This window comes from Biomphalaria glabrata, chromosome 5 (assembly GCF_947242115.1).
Source record: "Biomphalaria glabrata chromosome 5, xgBioGlab47.1, whole genome shotgun sequence".
Classification (NCBI taxonomy): domain Eukaryota; kingdom Metazoa; phylum Mollusca; class Gastropoda; family Planorbidae; genus Biomphalaria; species Biomphalaria glabrata.
The window spans coordinates 24,938,680-24,952,868 of record NC_074715.1 but is presented as its reverse complement, the minus strand read 5'-3'; the positions used below and the strand labels follow the sequence as shown (position 1 = coordinate 24,952,868).

At 39.9% G+C, this 14,189-nt stretch overlaps 1 protein-coding gene across 11 annotated transcripts in view; it reads right to left on the bottom strand.

Annotated features, from left to right (window-relative positions):
- Positions 1-14,189, bottom strand: part of LOC106059246 (cAMP-specific 3',5'-cyclic phosphodiesterase 4C-like) — a 295,596-nt gene that overhangs the window by 109,218 nt on the left and 172,189 nt on the right. Inside the window, exon 1 of one of the 11 annotated variants that reach the window (XM_056029192.1) lies at positions 641-890. The exons of the other annotated variants lie outside the window; for them this stretch is intronic. The gene's annotated coding sequence lies outside the window, so the exon portion shown is untranslated. Of the gene's footprint in view, positions 1-640; positions 891-14,189 lie in introns of those variants that run through there. 11 annotated transcript variants of the gene reach the window in all.

The following is a 14,189-nucleotide window of genomic DNA, read 5'->3' as shown; positions in this document are numbered from 1 at the left end:
TATACGCACATACAAAAAAAAACGCACATAAAAAAACGCACACATTATTCCTAGGCAGCCTGTCAGTGTTGGCTTCAGAAACTAAGATAAGCTAATAGATCACTTCATCTTTCAAGAAACACGGCCGAGGAATACATTAAAAAGAGAACTTGATTTGTTATCAACGGAATAGTGACGTCACTAGTTAGAAGTTTACACCAAAAAGAATGACAGATCAATTCTAAATAAATAACCTCCTATAGCCTAGACATTAGAACACACACAGACCAGAATATAGTTTACGTACACCCTACATGTACTCTTTGGAGTCATTTAGTTTGACTAATTACTATATGTATCTTTGATGACATTAAGCGGTCAAGATATGCTTGTTGATAAATATAGATCTACCATGTACTCATTCATAACTGACGAAAAATAATAAAAAAATTAATGCATGTTTTTTTTTTTTCTGTAATGTTATTGGTACTGACAGAGTTCAAACACAACCACTGAAAACTAATGCTCAGAGCCAAAAACCCAAACATAAAACAATGACTCCGTTGAGCTATTCCCTACATACTGGACGAACATCTATGAGAGAGATACACAACCGAAATGTGAATAAATATGTAGATGAACTAAATCAGGCAGTACACACAATCACAAGTGAAACGTTCCCAGCAATGACTTCTAGTCCTCTAACTGAAACCCATTCCACAGTCCCCGCTACCTCCTGCGGTTACACTTGGATCACTACACACAAGTCTCTTCAACTCGGATAAATAAAATAAAAACAAAATAGAAATAACAAAAAAAAAAAAATCGTGGCTGTGGACAGCGCGCTAGCTCCTCAGCACAGACTTCGATTTTCCATCTCTGTATAGGAACATATTAGTGGGCATTTGATCGACCTTCCTCCAATTCATGCTTAGATTGATATTGATCCGAAACATCGCTGCTTGGGAGTCGGCTGCTACATTAGAGCCTGGGCAGAACACGGGGCAGCCAACTGGGGCGCCAAGTGCTCACTAAGATCACCACACGCCTTACAAGACCGGACAAAGTGTGTGCGCAGACAGTAGATCAGGAAAAATGCCCTCGATAACGGTATAGAGCAGATTGGCCTGTGGGAGCTTTTGATTTGATCCCGAATGTTTGGGGCTTTTACTTGTCAAAATATATTCAGTAGAATTGGACAATGAAAGCCAAAGTCTAAAATAATGCTAATCTAAATGTCTAGATATTATTGTCATATTACTCCCATGCAAAGATTTCTGTTTCATTCGATTAGTCTAGCTATAATTACAGGGCTGGATTACCATAGTGCAGGATTATGCGGCCAACCAGAGCAACATTAAAAAATATAATTGTTGAGATAAAATATTCACATTAAATATAAGAAAATAGTGGAACTGATGTTCAATGTATAAGTATTCCATTTCTTCACAAACAGGACATGCGATTAGAGTGACGAATATTATTAGGTTCATTTACATTGAAGCTTGAAGAGAGGGCAAAATTCATGCTTGGGGCCTCCACTGACTAAAATCCGGCACTGCTAAGACAATAACATAAGCTTCAAGAAAACAATCTATTACTTCAATGATTCTCTTGAACTAGAGACATAGTTTGATTGACTAAGAAAATTTCTGATTTTATAATTAAACGAAACATAAGGACCTAAGGGGGTGGGGTGGAGAAGGGTCTTAAATGTTGATGTGACCTCAGTAAGAGCTGAAAGAATATTCCTGCCAAGTTTCAGGCTGAATAATGCGTGGTTCTATAACTGCCTTACATAGGCAAATAGTAGAAAGATACATACAGTTTCCAGCAAACACTATAAACTACTTCTTGATATATTACAAATATTGATATTATACAATGCTACTGTACGAGTTGTCTTGAACGAGCAGCCTATAGATTTAAAGTACAAATATTTTCAATAACTACTTACAGTACGGGAACAACATAAATACAACAACAACATTAGTACTATATAAATGTAACACCAATAAAAAAAAAGCAGTTCATAAATACAAATAAATACAACATAAGCATAACATAGATACAACACTTCTTTCTAATAGCCATAAGATTAAGTCTGAACAAATCTCTGTATTTGAAACAGGCGGACCTAGGGGTGGGGGCGAGGTTGCAACTCCCCACGCCAGCATCAAAGATCTTAGCAAAATGTTAATTTTTACATCTCTATTACCGATGGCTCGTATCCCATGATGCTTCAGTCAGAAGTGAACCCAAAGACTGGACACACCGGGGGGGGGGGGGACTTCCCCATATACCTTCTCTATACCACATGCAGGTGTCCGACATTAAAACGGTTCTTCCAGGGGCGATGTTGGTTTTTTTTTTTCCATCCCCACCAGTGCAATGAACTCTATGCATCCCAACGGAGACTCTTTTGTACTTCCCAATTGGTCTAATCGTCGCCTTTAACCACCGCTTCCAGCCGAGCGCCACGTTGAGAAGCATTGCCACAGAGATACAACACACACACACTGAGGCTGAGTAGCATTGCCACAGAGATACAACACACACACACTGAGGCTGAGGAGCATTGCCACAGAGATACAACACACACACACTGAGGCTGAGTAGCATTGCCACAGAGATACAACACACACACACTGAGGCTGAGTAGCATTGCCACAGAGATACAACACACACACACACACTGAGGCTGAATAGCATTGCCACAGAGATACAACACACACACACACACACACTGAGGCTGAGTAGCATTGCCACAGAGATACAACACACACACACTGAGGCTGAGTAGCATTGCCACAGAGATACAACACACACACACTGAGGCTGAGTAGCATTGCCACAGAGATACAACACACACACACTGAGGCTGAGGAGCATTGCCACAGAGATACAACACACACACACACACTGAGGCTGAGTAGCATTGCCACAGAGATACAACACACACACACACACACACTGAGGCTGAGTAGCATTGCCACAGAGATACAACACACACACACTGAGGCTGAGTAGCATTGCCACAGAGATACAACACACACACACTGAGGCTGAGGAGCATTGCCACAGAGATACAACACACACACACTGAGGCTGAGTAGCATTGCCACAGAGATACAACACACACACACTGAGGCTGAGGAGCATTGCCACAGAGATACAACACACAGACACACACACTGAGGCTGAGTAGCATTGCCACAGAGATACAACACACACACACTGAGGCTGAGTAGCATTGCCACAGAGATACAACACACACACACTGAGGCTGAGTAGCATTGCCACAGAGATACAACACACACACACTGAGGCTGAGTAGCATTGCCACAGAGATACAACACACACACACACACACACTGAGGCTGAGTAGCATTGCCACAGAGATACAACACACACACACTGAGGCTGAGTAGCATTGCCACAGAGATACAACACACACACACACACACACTGAGGCTGAGTAGCATTGCCACAGAGATACAACACACACACACACACTGAGGCTGAGTAGCATTGCCACAGAGATACAACACACACACACTGAGGCTGAGGAGCATTGCCACAGAGATACAACACACACACACACACACACACTGAGGCTGAGTAGCATTGCCACAGAGATACAACACACAGACACACACACTGAGGCTGAGTAGCATTGCCACAGAGATACAACACACACACACTGAGGCTGAGTAGCATTGCCACAGAGATACAACACACACACACTGAGGCTGAGGAGCATTGCCACAGAAATACAACACACACACACACACACTGAGGCTGAGTAGCATTGCCACAGAGATACAACACACACACACACTGAGGCTGAGTAGCATTGCCACAGAGATACAACACACACACACACACACACTGAGGCTGAGTAGCATTGCCACAGAGATACAACACACACACACACACACTGAGGCTGAGTAGCATTGCCACAGAGATACAACACACACACACACACACTGAGGCTGAGGAGCATTGCCACAGAGATACAACACACACACACTGAGGCTGAGTAGCATTGCCACAGAGATACAACACACACACACACTGAGGCTGAGGAGCATTGCCACAGAGATACAACACACACACACACTGAGGCTGAGTAGCATTGCCACAGAGATACAACACACACACACTGAGGCTGAGGAGCATTGCCACAGAGATACAACACACAGACACACACACTGAGGCTGAGTAGCATTGCCACAGAGATACAACACACACACACTGAGGCTGAGGAGCATTGCCACAGAGATACAACACACACACACTGAGGCTGAGTAGCATTGCCACAGAGATACAACACACACACACACACACACACACTGAGGCTGAGTAGCATTGCCACAGAGATACAACACACACACACACTGAGGCTGAGTAGCATTGCCACAGAGATACAACACACACACACACACTGAGACTGAGTAGCATTGCCACAGAGATACAACACACACACACACACACACTGAGGCTGAGTAGCATTGCCACAGAGATACAACACACACACACACTGAGGCTGAGGAGCATTGCCACAGAGATACAACACACACACACTGAGGCTGAGTAGCATTGCCACAGAGATACAACACACACACACTGAGGCTGAGTAGCATTGCCACAGAGATACAACACACACACACACACTGAGGCTGAGGAGCATTGCCACAGAGATACAACACACACACACACACACTGAGGCTGAGGAGCATTGCTACAGAGATACAACACACACACACACACACACACTGAGGCTGAGTAGCATTGCCACAGAGATACAACACACACACACACACACACTGAGGCTGAGGAGCATTGCCACAGAGATACAACACACACACACACACACATAAATGCATTACATAGAATTAATATAATAAAGAAGTTCATCACTGAGAGCTAACACAATACAAACAAGGTATCATTCACTTATTTAGACACGTCTCTTCAAAAAATAACAAACTCAAAAGGATGAATTAAGATTCTTGAAAGCACAGCTAAAGTAAACGCATTCCACATTGTCTATGCTTAAACACACCATTCTAGGATTCAATTGAACACTATTGAACACATATTGAACACATATCAATACAGTTTCCAAACTGAAAAGCACCCCAGATAAAAAGTAAAAAAAAAAGTTCTATAAGAATACATTGAACAGCTGTCCACGAAAAGAGAGAGATGGCTGGGGCGCATGGAAAGGGTGGGGAGGGAATGATTTGTCATCCCCCCCATCCTACTCACATCTCCAGCTCACTAGAATCAAACCCCCCCCCCCCCCTCTAACTCTTTTTTTGTGTTCGTTCTCCCACTGTAGACCTTCAGCAGGTTTGGAAACTGTTTTGAACAAAAGTGACAGTTTGTCGGTGCAAGTAAATGTGTGCTGACGAATGCTGTGCACTGACACTGCTGAGCATGTCTGTTGACGTCTATAGTCATTTGATGACATTGTGACCTCCCTGCATAGACATCAGGTTGCACAAACCAAGTTGTTTTAGACCAGCTTCAAGTGGCGATCACAAGAAGAGAAAGTCTATGTTCTACATCTACCAACAAATATATTTTTTAACCATTAAAACCAATATTTGAGAGAAATATGGCTGAGTGGTAAAGCGCTTCACCTCCGAGCTGGGTGTCCCGTGTTCGATTCATGGGATTTTGCGGTTGGTCGTTGTGCTGGCCACATGACTCCCTCGTTACCCGTGGACTACAGAAACAGATGACCTTGACATCATCTGCCCTAGAGACAGCAAGGTCTGAAAAGGGGAACTTTGCTTCTTTTTTCTCTTCTACAATCCATACTTACAATAACTTTGTATTTTCCTCATATTTTGGTATTGTAAGTAAAATATTTTTGATTATCTGATGTAATACAAACTTCATTTAAAATTCTCTGTTCCCCAGTGCTTCTATTCTATGTTACATGCCAGGCTTATGCATCATATGTTTCAGCACTAAAAGCATTAAAATCAAACTATGTTACATTAAATATTAAGGAGATATTACAACCAGCATGATGTCAGAATTGAATGAATATGTTGTCAGAAGACTGTAAATTATTTCTCTATGGTCAAAGTTTCAATTCATTGGAGAAGAAACATTTCGCTAACAAATGGATGCTGCTGTTAAAGATCTCTGTTCAAACTTTCTTAAGATCAATATCTGATCATGTCGTCTAAATTGTTTGTCTAACTTGAACATTGAACTCTTGATCTCTGCAGCTATTGCTCAACACCAAGTGATACAGAATGAAATGTTTGTCTCTACTTGTGCTTGTGTCTCTACACAGCTGACGAATTCTATTGGACGACATGGCAGGACACTGTAGGCCGACGCTTCAGCCAGTTAACGAGATAGTCAATAAACCCTTTGCTAGCCGAATCGATTGATTATCGATCTGAATTTCTATGTGTGCGACGGACAGTTCGATAGATTGGAGAAACCAGTATGCCATAGAAACTCTAGCCGCTTGACTTCCATATTTAGTGAGAGGTTCAATGGTCAGGTCAGTATTGGTTAGACTTGGCGTGGTCAAAGCTGCTAGTGTGTCTTTAGTGTGTCTTTTGAGTGGCGCGTGATGGTGTGTCTCGTTATTCAACTGTTAGAGACATGGTGGCATTTTTAACTGGAGGAATTCTCATTGTATCTTTATACAGGAACTGATTCACCCATGATGGTATCTTTATTAATCCAATGAATACATGATATTACCTTTACCAAACTAAAAGAGAAGTTTCTTTATAGACCTGAAGTAATATAATTTTATAGAACTGATGTAATATAATTTTATAGAACTGATGTAATATAATTTTATAGAACTGATGTAATATAATTTTATAGAACTGATGTAATATAATTTTATAGAACTGATGTAATATAATTTTATAGAACTGATGTAATATAATTTTATAGAACTGATGTAATATAATTTTATAGAACTGATGTAATATAATTTTATAGAACTGATGTAATATAATTTTATAGAACTGATGTAATATAATTTTATAGAACTGATGTAATATAATTTTATAGAACTGATGTAATATAATGTTATCTTTATAAATCTGATGAACACACAATAGTATCTTTATAATAACGAAGAAATGGTGATATCTGTATAGAACTGATTGAGATAGGATGGTACCTTTATGGAACTGATGAAGACACGATGGTATCCTAAGAGAACTAATGAGACATCATAATGGTATCTGATAGAAACATGGGCTTTTCTTTATAAGGTCCTGAAAGAATTCTCAGAGACATGAGAGAGCAAGTCAGGTGCTACATAAGACACACATGTCATTGGAATGAATGGAACTGATTTAGTTTGCTCTATTAGTGATCTTTTTTTTTTTGAGTTGTGTGCAGTGTGAATATATTACTGAGTAACGCAAGGAGTTGTCTCCCTTCACCCCTCTTTGTATTGATGTATTTCCTCTCTGGTTACCATGTGGTGCGTGTGGGCTGATGGATGGATGGAGTGGAGAGAGAGAGAGAGAGAGAGAGGGAGAGAGAGAGGGGGAGAGAGTGGGGGATAGAGAGAATGAGGATAGGAGGGAGAAAGATCAAGGAAGACGACGCTAAGGAGTGTATTAATGTAGATGAACATCAGGGTTTGAACCACCGCAAAGAAAGAGACGGGTGCATTCAACCAACGCTACAGACCACTCAACCAGGCGGCCATTATGATCACTTAATCACGAGACATTATACACATTTTTTTCTATTATCTCTAATCAAAACTCTTAAACCGTCAACGCTAAAACTAAACACTCTTAAAACAATTATTAAAAATATAATTAAACAAAAAATTTAGTGCAATTATAAGAAAACTGTGTAAAAAAAATAATTAAAAAAATGAAAGTGTGGAGCACTGTGTTTGGTATGAACTGTATGGAATAAAAATGTCATGTATTTTAAACCATTTCTATTCTATCACTATTATCAGAAAACTGCAGCCAAAAAAAAAAAGTCCAATGTGAACATTTCCATTAGATAGAAATAAAAAGTTAGAACTATTTTTAATAGTATCAAATATCCGAGGTAAATTGCTTGCTTTCAAAAAAAGGTCAAACTTTTTTCTATTCACTATATAATAAGGGATTTTATTTATGAAGTGAATCCCAATCAATGAGTTATCTACCCTTTATTTACATTTTCCTTTTTCAGCTCGGGTTGTACATTCCAAGATTATCTGTGTAAGAGCAAGTAACTCGCGTTAATAAAGAAACGTTGATACCAAGATCAACTGCGTTGCATTTAGATGAATTTAAAGTTAAAGTTTTTTTTTAAATATTTAGTTTTCAACAGTAAAGTTCAAATAGTGTCCTTGACATTGTGTAGTTGATAATGACACTCCCCCCTACTACCGAGAGTGTTTTCATAATCTCCACAACTACAGAGAGTGTTCTCACAATCTCCAATACTACAGAGAGTGTTCTCACAATCTCCAATACTACAGAAGGTGTTCTCACAATCTCCAATACTACAGAGAGTGTTCTCACAATCTCCAATACTACAGAGAGTGTTCTCACAATCTCCAATACTACAGAGAGTGTTCTCATAATCTCCAATACTACAGAGAGTGTTCTCATAATCTCAACTACTACAGAGAGTGTTCTCATAATCTCCAATACTACAGAGAGTGTTCTAATAATCTCCACTACTACAGAGAGTGTTCTCATAATCTCCACTACTACAGAGAGTGTTCTCATAATCTCCACTACTACAGAGAGTGTTCTCATAATCTCCACTACTACAGAGAGTGTTCTCATAATCTCCACTACTACAGAGAGTGTTCTCATAATCTCCACTACTACAGAGAGTGTTCTCATAATCTCCACTACTACAGAGAGTGTTCTCATAATCTCCAATACTACAGAGAGTGTTCTCATAATCTCCACTACTACAGAGAGTGTTCTCATAATCTCCACTACTACTGAGAGTGTTCTCATAATCTCCACTACTACAGAGAGTGTTCTCATAATCTCCACTACTACTGAGAGTGTTCTCATAATCTCCAATACTACAGAGAGTGTTCTCATAATCTCCACTACTACAGAAAGTGTTCTCATAATCTCCAATACTACAGAGAGTGTTTTCATAATCTCCAATACTACAGAGAGTGTTCTCATAATCTCCAATACTACAGAGAGTGTTCTCATAATCTCCACTACTACAGAGAGTGTTCTCACAATCTCTACTACTACAGAGAGTGTTCTCATAATCTCCACTACTACAGAGAGTGTTCTCATAATCCCCAATACTACCGAGAGTGTTCTCATAATCTCCACTACTACAGAAAGTGTTCTCATAATCTCCACTACTACAGAGAGTGTTCTCATAATCTCCACTACTACAGAGAGTGTTCTCACAATCTCCACTACTACAGAGAGTGTTCTCACAATCTCTACTACTACAGAGAGTGTTCTCACAATCTCTACTACTACAGAGAGTGTTCTCATAATCTCCACTACTACAGAGAGTGTTCTCATAATCTCTACTCTTACAGAGAGTGTTCTCACAATCTCCACTACTACAGAGAGTGTTCTCACAATCTCTACTCTTACAGAGAGTGTTCTCACAATCTCCACTACTACAGAGAGTGTTCTCACAATCTCTACTACTACAGAGAGTGTTCTCATAATCTCCACTACTACAGAGAGTGTTCTCATAATCTCCACTACTACAGAGAGTGTTCTCATAATCTCCACTACTACAGAGAGTGTTCTCACAATCTCAACTACTACAGAGAGTGTTCTCACAATCTCCACTACTACAGAGAGTGTTCTCACAATCTCCACTACTACAGAGAGTGTTCTCATAATCTCCACTACTACAGAGAGTATTCTCACAATCTCTACTACTACAGAGAGTGTTCTCATAATCTCTACTACTACAGAGAGTGTTATCACAATCTCCACTACTACAGAGAGTGTTCTCACAATCTCTACTACTACAGAGAGTGTTCTCATAATCTCCAATACTACAGAGAGTGCTCTCACAATCTCCACTACTACAGAGAGTGTTCTCATAATCTCCACTACTACAGAGAGTGTTCTCATAATCTCCACTACTACAGAGAGTGTTTTCATAATCTCCACTACTACAGAGAGTGTTCTCATAATCTCCACTACTACAGAGAGTGTTCTCACAATCTCTACTACTACAGAGAGTGTTCTCATAATCTCCACTACTACAGAGAGTGTTCTCACAATCTCTACTCTTACAGAGAGTGTTCTCACAATCTCCACTACTACAGAGAGTGTTCTCATAATCTCCACTACTACAGAGAGTGTTCTCACAATCTCCACTACTATAGAGAGTGTTCTCATAATCTCCAATACTACAGAGAGTATTCTCACAATCTCCACTACTACAGAGAGTGTTCTCATAATCTCCAATACTACAGAGAGTGTTCTCATAATCTCCAATACTACAGAGAGTATTCTCACAATCTCCACTACTACAGAGAGTGTTCTCATAATCTCCAATACTACAGAGAGTATTCTCACAATCTCCAATACTACAGAGAGTGTTCTCATAATCTCCAATACTACAGAGAGTGTTCTCATAATCTCCACTACTACAGAAAGTATTCTCACAATCTCCACTACTACAGAGAGTATTCTCACAATCTCCACTACTACAGAGAGTGTTCTCATAATCTCCACTACTACAGAGAGTGTTCTCATAATCTCCACTACTACAGAGAGTGTTCTCATAATCTCCACTACTACAGAGAGTGTTCTCATAATCTCCACTACTACAGAGAGTGTTCTCACAATCTCCACTACTACAGAGAGTGTTCTCATAATCTCCACTACTACAGAGAGTGTTCTCACAATCTCCACTACTACAGAGAGTGTTCTCATAATCTCCAATACTACAGAGAGTGTTCTCACAATCTCCACTACTACAGAGAGTGTTCTCACAATCTCCACTACTACAGAGAGTGTTCTCACAATCTCCACTACTACAGAGAGTGTTCTCACAATCTCCACTACTACAGAGAGTGTTCTCATAATCTCCACTACTACAGAGAGTGTTCTCACAATCTCCACTACTACAGAGAGTGTTCTCATAATCTCCAATACTACAGAGAGTGTTCTCATAATCTCCACTACTACAGAGAGTGTTCTCACAATCTCCACTACTACAGAGAGTGTTCTCATAATCTCCACTACTACAGAGAGTGTTCTCATAATCTCCACTACTACAGAGAGTGTTCTCATAATCTCCAATACTACAGAGAGTGTTTTCATAATCTCCACTACTACAGAGAGTGTTCTCATAATCTCCAATACTACAGAGAGTGTTCTCATAATTACCAATACTACAAAGAGTGTTCTCATAATCTCCACTTCTACAGAGAGTGTTCTCACAATCTCCACTACTACAGAGAGTATTCTCACAATTTCCACTACTGCAGAAAGTGTTCTCATAATCTCCAATACTACAGAGAGTGTTTTCATAATCTCCACTACTACAGAGAGTGTTCTCATAATCTCCAATACTACAGAGAGTGTTTTCATAATCTCCAATACTACAGAGAGTGTTCTCATAATCTCCAATACTACAGAGAGTGTTCTCATAATCTCCAATACTACAGAGAGTGTTCTCATAATCTCCAATACTACAGAGAGTGTTCTCATAATCTCCAATACTACAGAGAGTGTTCTCATAATCTCCATTCTACTAACGACAATGTATGCTAACAACTATACAGGGGAGAGCCAAACGAGACTGACGCCAATGTAGAGATGGGATTATGTACAGCAAGACGTAAAGGCCCCAGGCAGCACGTAACCCCAGGGCTCAGATAACATGTTAACCCCAGGGCATGTCAGGTAAACCCCAGGGCTCAGACAGCATGTAAACCTCAGTGCCTGAATATTGTATTACGGGGCGGGTAACCAGTCAAAGCTAACGAGCCCCTCCTCCCCGAAGCTTACTGGTTTAGGTGCCAGTTGCTCGTTTGTGCACATTCTTCTGTCAGAGATAACAGCTCCGCAGGATCCAATATGTAAAGGCTAGAAGATGGAATTTTTTCAGAGGTTATTTGAGATGCATGCTTGTGACAAGTCAAAAGCTCGCTGTCAGAGTCACTCAAATTTATCACAGCATTAATTATTATTATTCATTATTTATTTATTTTATTTTAGTTATTTCCCCATCCTACCACCAAATTCTTCCCCCGCACCACCTTTTCATCTCCAGGCTAGACTTAGTTGACCACATTGGAGATAGCTAGGCGCGTCTTTTCACTTATCTTCCCTTGACCGGGGTAAAGATAGACACATTCTCTTTGATCTTACCGGCCGGATGTCTGACGGGCGCAGTTGAAGTCACCATCCCCCCCCCCCTTCTCCCACGTCTCTCTTTGATCTAGGAGATCACTCTGACCAACACGCCTCTCGGCGCTCCAAGGTGCGACTCCCATCTCAAGTCTAATTCACCCACGTGTAAGATAATTCTTAAGCCTAGGACATTTCCTGTTTCCGCCCATATTCTCCAGGCCTATATAAAGTAGATCCAAATCAAATCAGACCCTCTTATTTCTCATTGTCGTTGAACAGTCGAGTCTGGACTATTTCACTTATTATCACTCCTAGAGGAATACCTGGTGGTAAGCCGAACTTAATCACAAGTTCCATCTTAGTTATTTTGTGCATATTTCTCACTGGAGACTATCATGTGTATTTTATTATTTCATTTATATTTAATTAGTGCATTGTGTATTTCTCACTGTCGTAAGTAGAAAACAAACATGGCATATGTATGTATTTATGAATTGCATTAATCTATTAATGCTACGTTGCTCAATTGATCGTTGATGCAACCATGTATATATTTGTACATCTTATTTTATTTCCTTTATCTCGGCTGATCTCCGCTCTGACCGCAGTACCACCTGTGCCCACGGTAGCCAGCCACCCGCCCTACTGTGCCCACTACAGATATTAGAATTTTGGATTGAGACTCCACAAGAACTGTATCACCGCGTCCCTCTACCCGCTAGAGTGCCACCTCCAGCTGCAGAACCTCAAGCCAGGATCACAGCCAGCTGCGACATCAACAGGACAACCAGCTAAGTTCAGAAGACAAAGTGACATACTCTCTTATTAAGTGCAAGAGTGATGATTAGACATAGTATTCACTAGAGATAGATGCAAACCCTCCCCCTTTTTATTCTTTTATGTAAATATTTATGTAAATAAATATTCTTCATTTTAACTTTGTATCTTTCTTTCATTGCTTCTATCGTTGCGTGCCTGCTCCCGATTTATATGCTGACGGGTTGGTGTGTGATAGCTTTCAAAAATAATCATCCCCTAGACACTAAACGCGCCAAACACACATCATTTTCCCCAACCTGTCACAATGCTTTTGGAAACATTTTATAGGTACTGGAGTGCTTATATCCATTACCACTTCCGGTACTAAGAACCTTATGGAACAAGTCGCTATGTCAATAGTAACATAGATGATCAGTGGCGTAACTAAGGGGGGGGGGGATGGGGGGGGGAGAATTGTAAAATCCCCCCGGGCCCCCACCTGGGGGGGGGCCCAAACGGGTGTCCGAAATAAATTTGTAAGTACATAAATTAATATATTTGATTTACAAATAGTGTCAACAGGTGTTTTTTTTTCAACATCAATGTATTAAATTTATCACAAAGACTAAACCTAGATCTAGGTCTATCAGTACGTTGACTTTGTTGACATTTTAAAAATATTTTTTTCCCACAGAGATCAAAGTTTTTTTAAAGTTAATTTTACGTTTTAAACTTTGTTGCCACGAATAAAACTGCATGATATACAGCGAATTCCAGGTATCTTGTTACCTTTACTAATAATAGATCTAAATGGCGAGTATTTTATGGCTACACTTATTAAACTTGAAGCCAAATTTACAGAATCGAGTATAACAGATCTAAAAGTTATTCTTAACAATGCTAAAATAGTCCATTATTCGGGTTTGGCGTCTATAATTTCAGAATTAAACTTCACACTCGAGTTATTACCCCTCTATTAATCTTTCCTCCATTCAATAGAAACTCCCTTTTTATTTCCATCTAATCCTTTTGCTTTCGCACAAAACATAAACAACAAACTATGACGTAATATCATATAATATTAGCACATCCTTCCTTTAGAAATTATTATCACACCCTTCC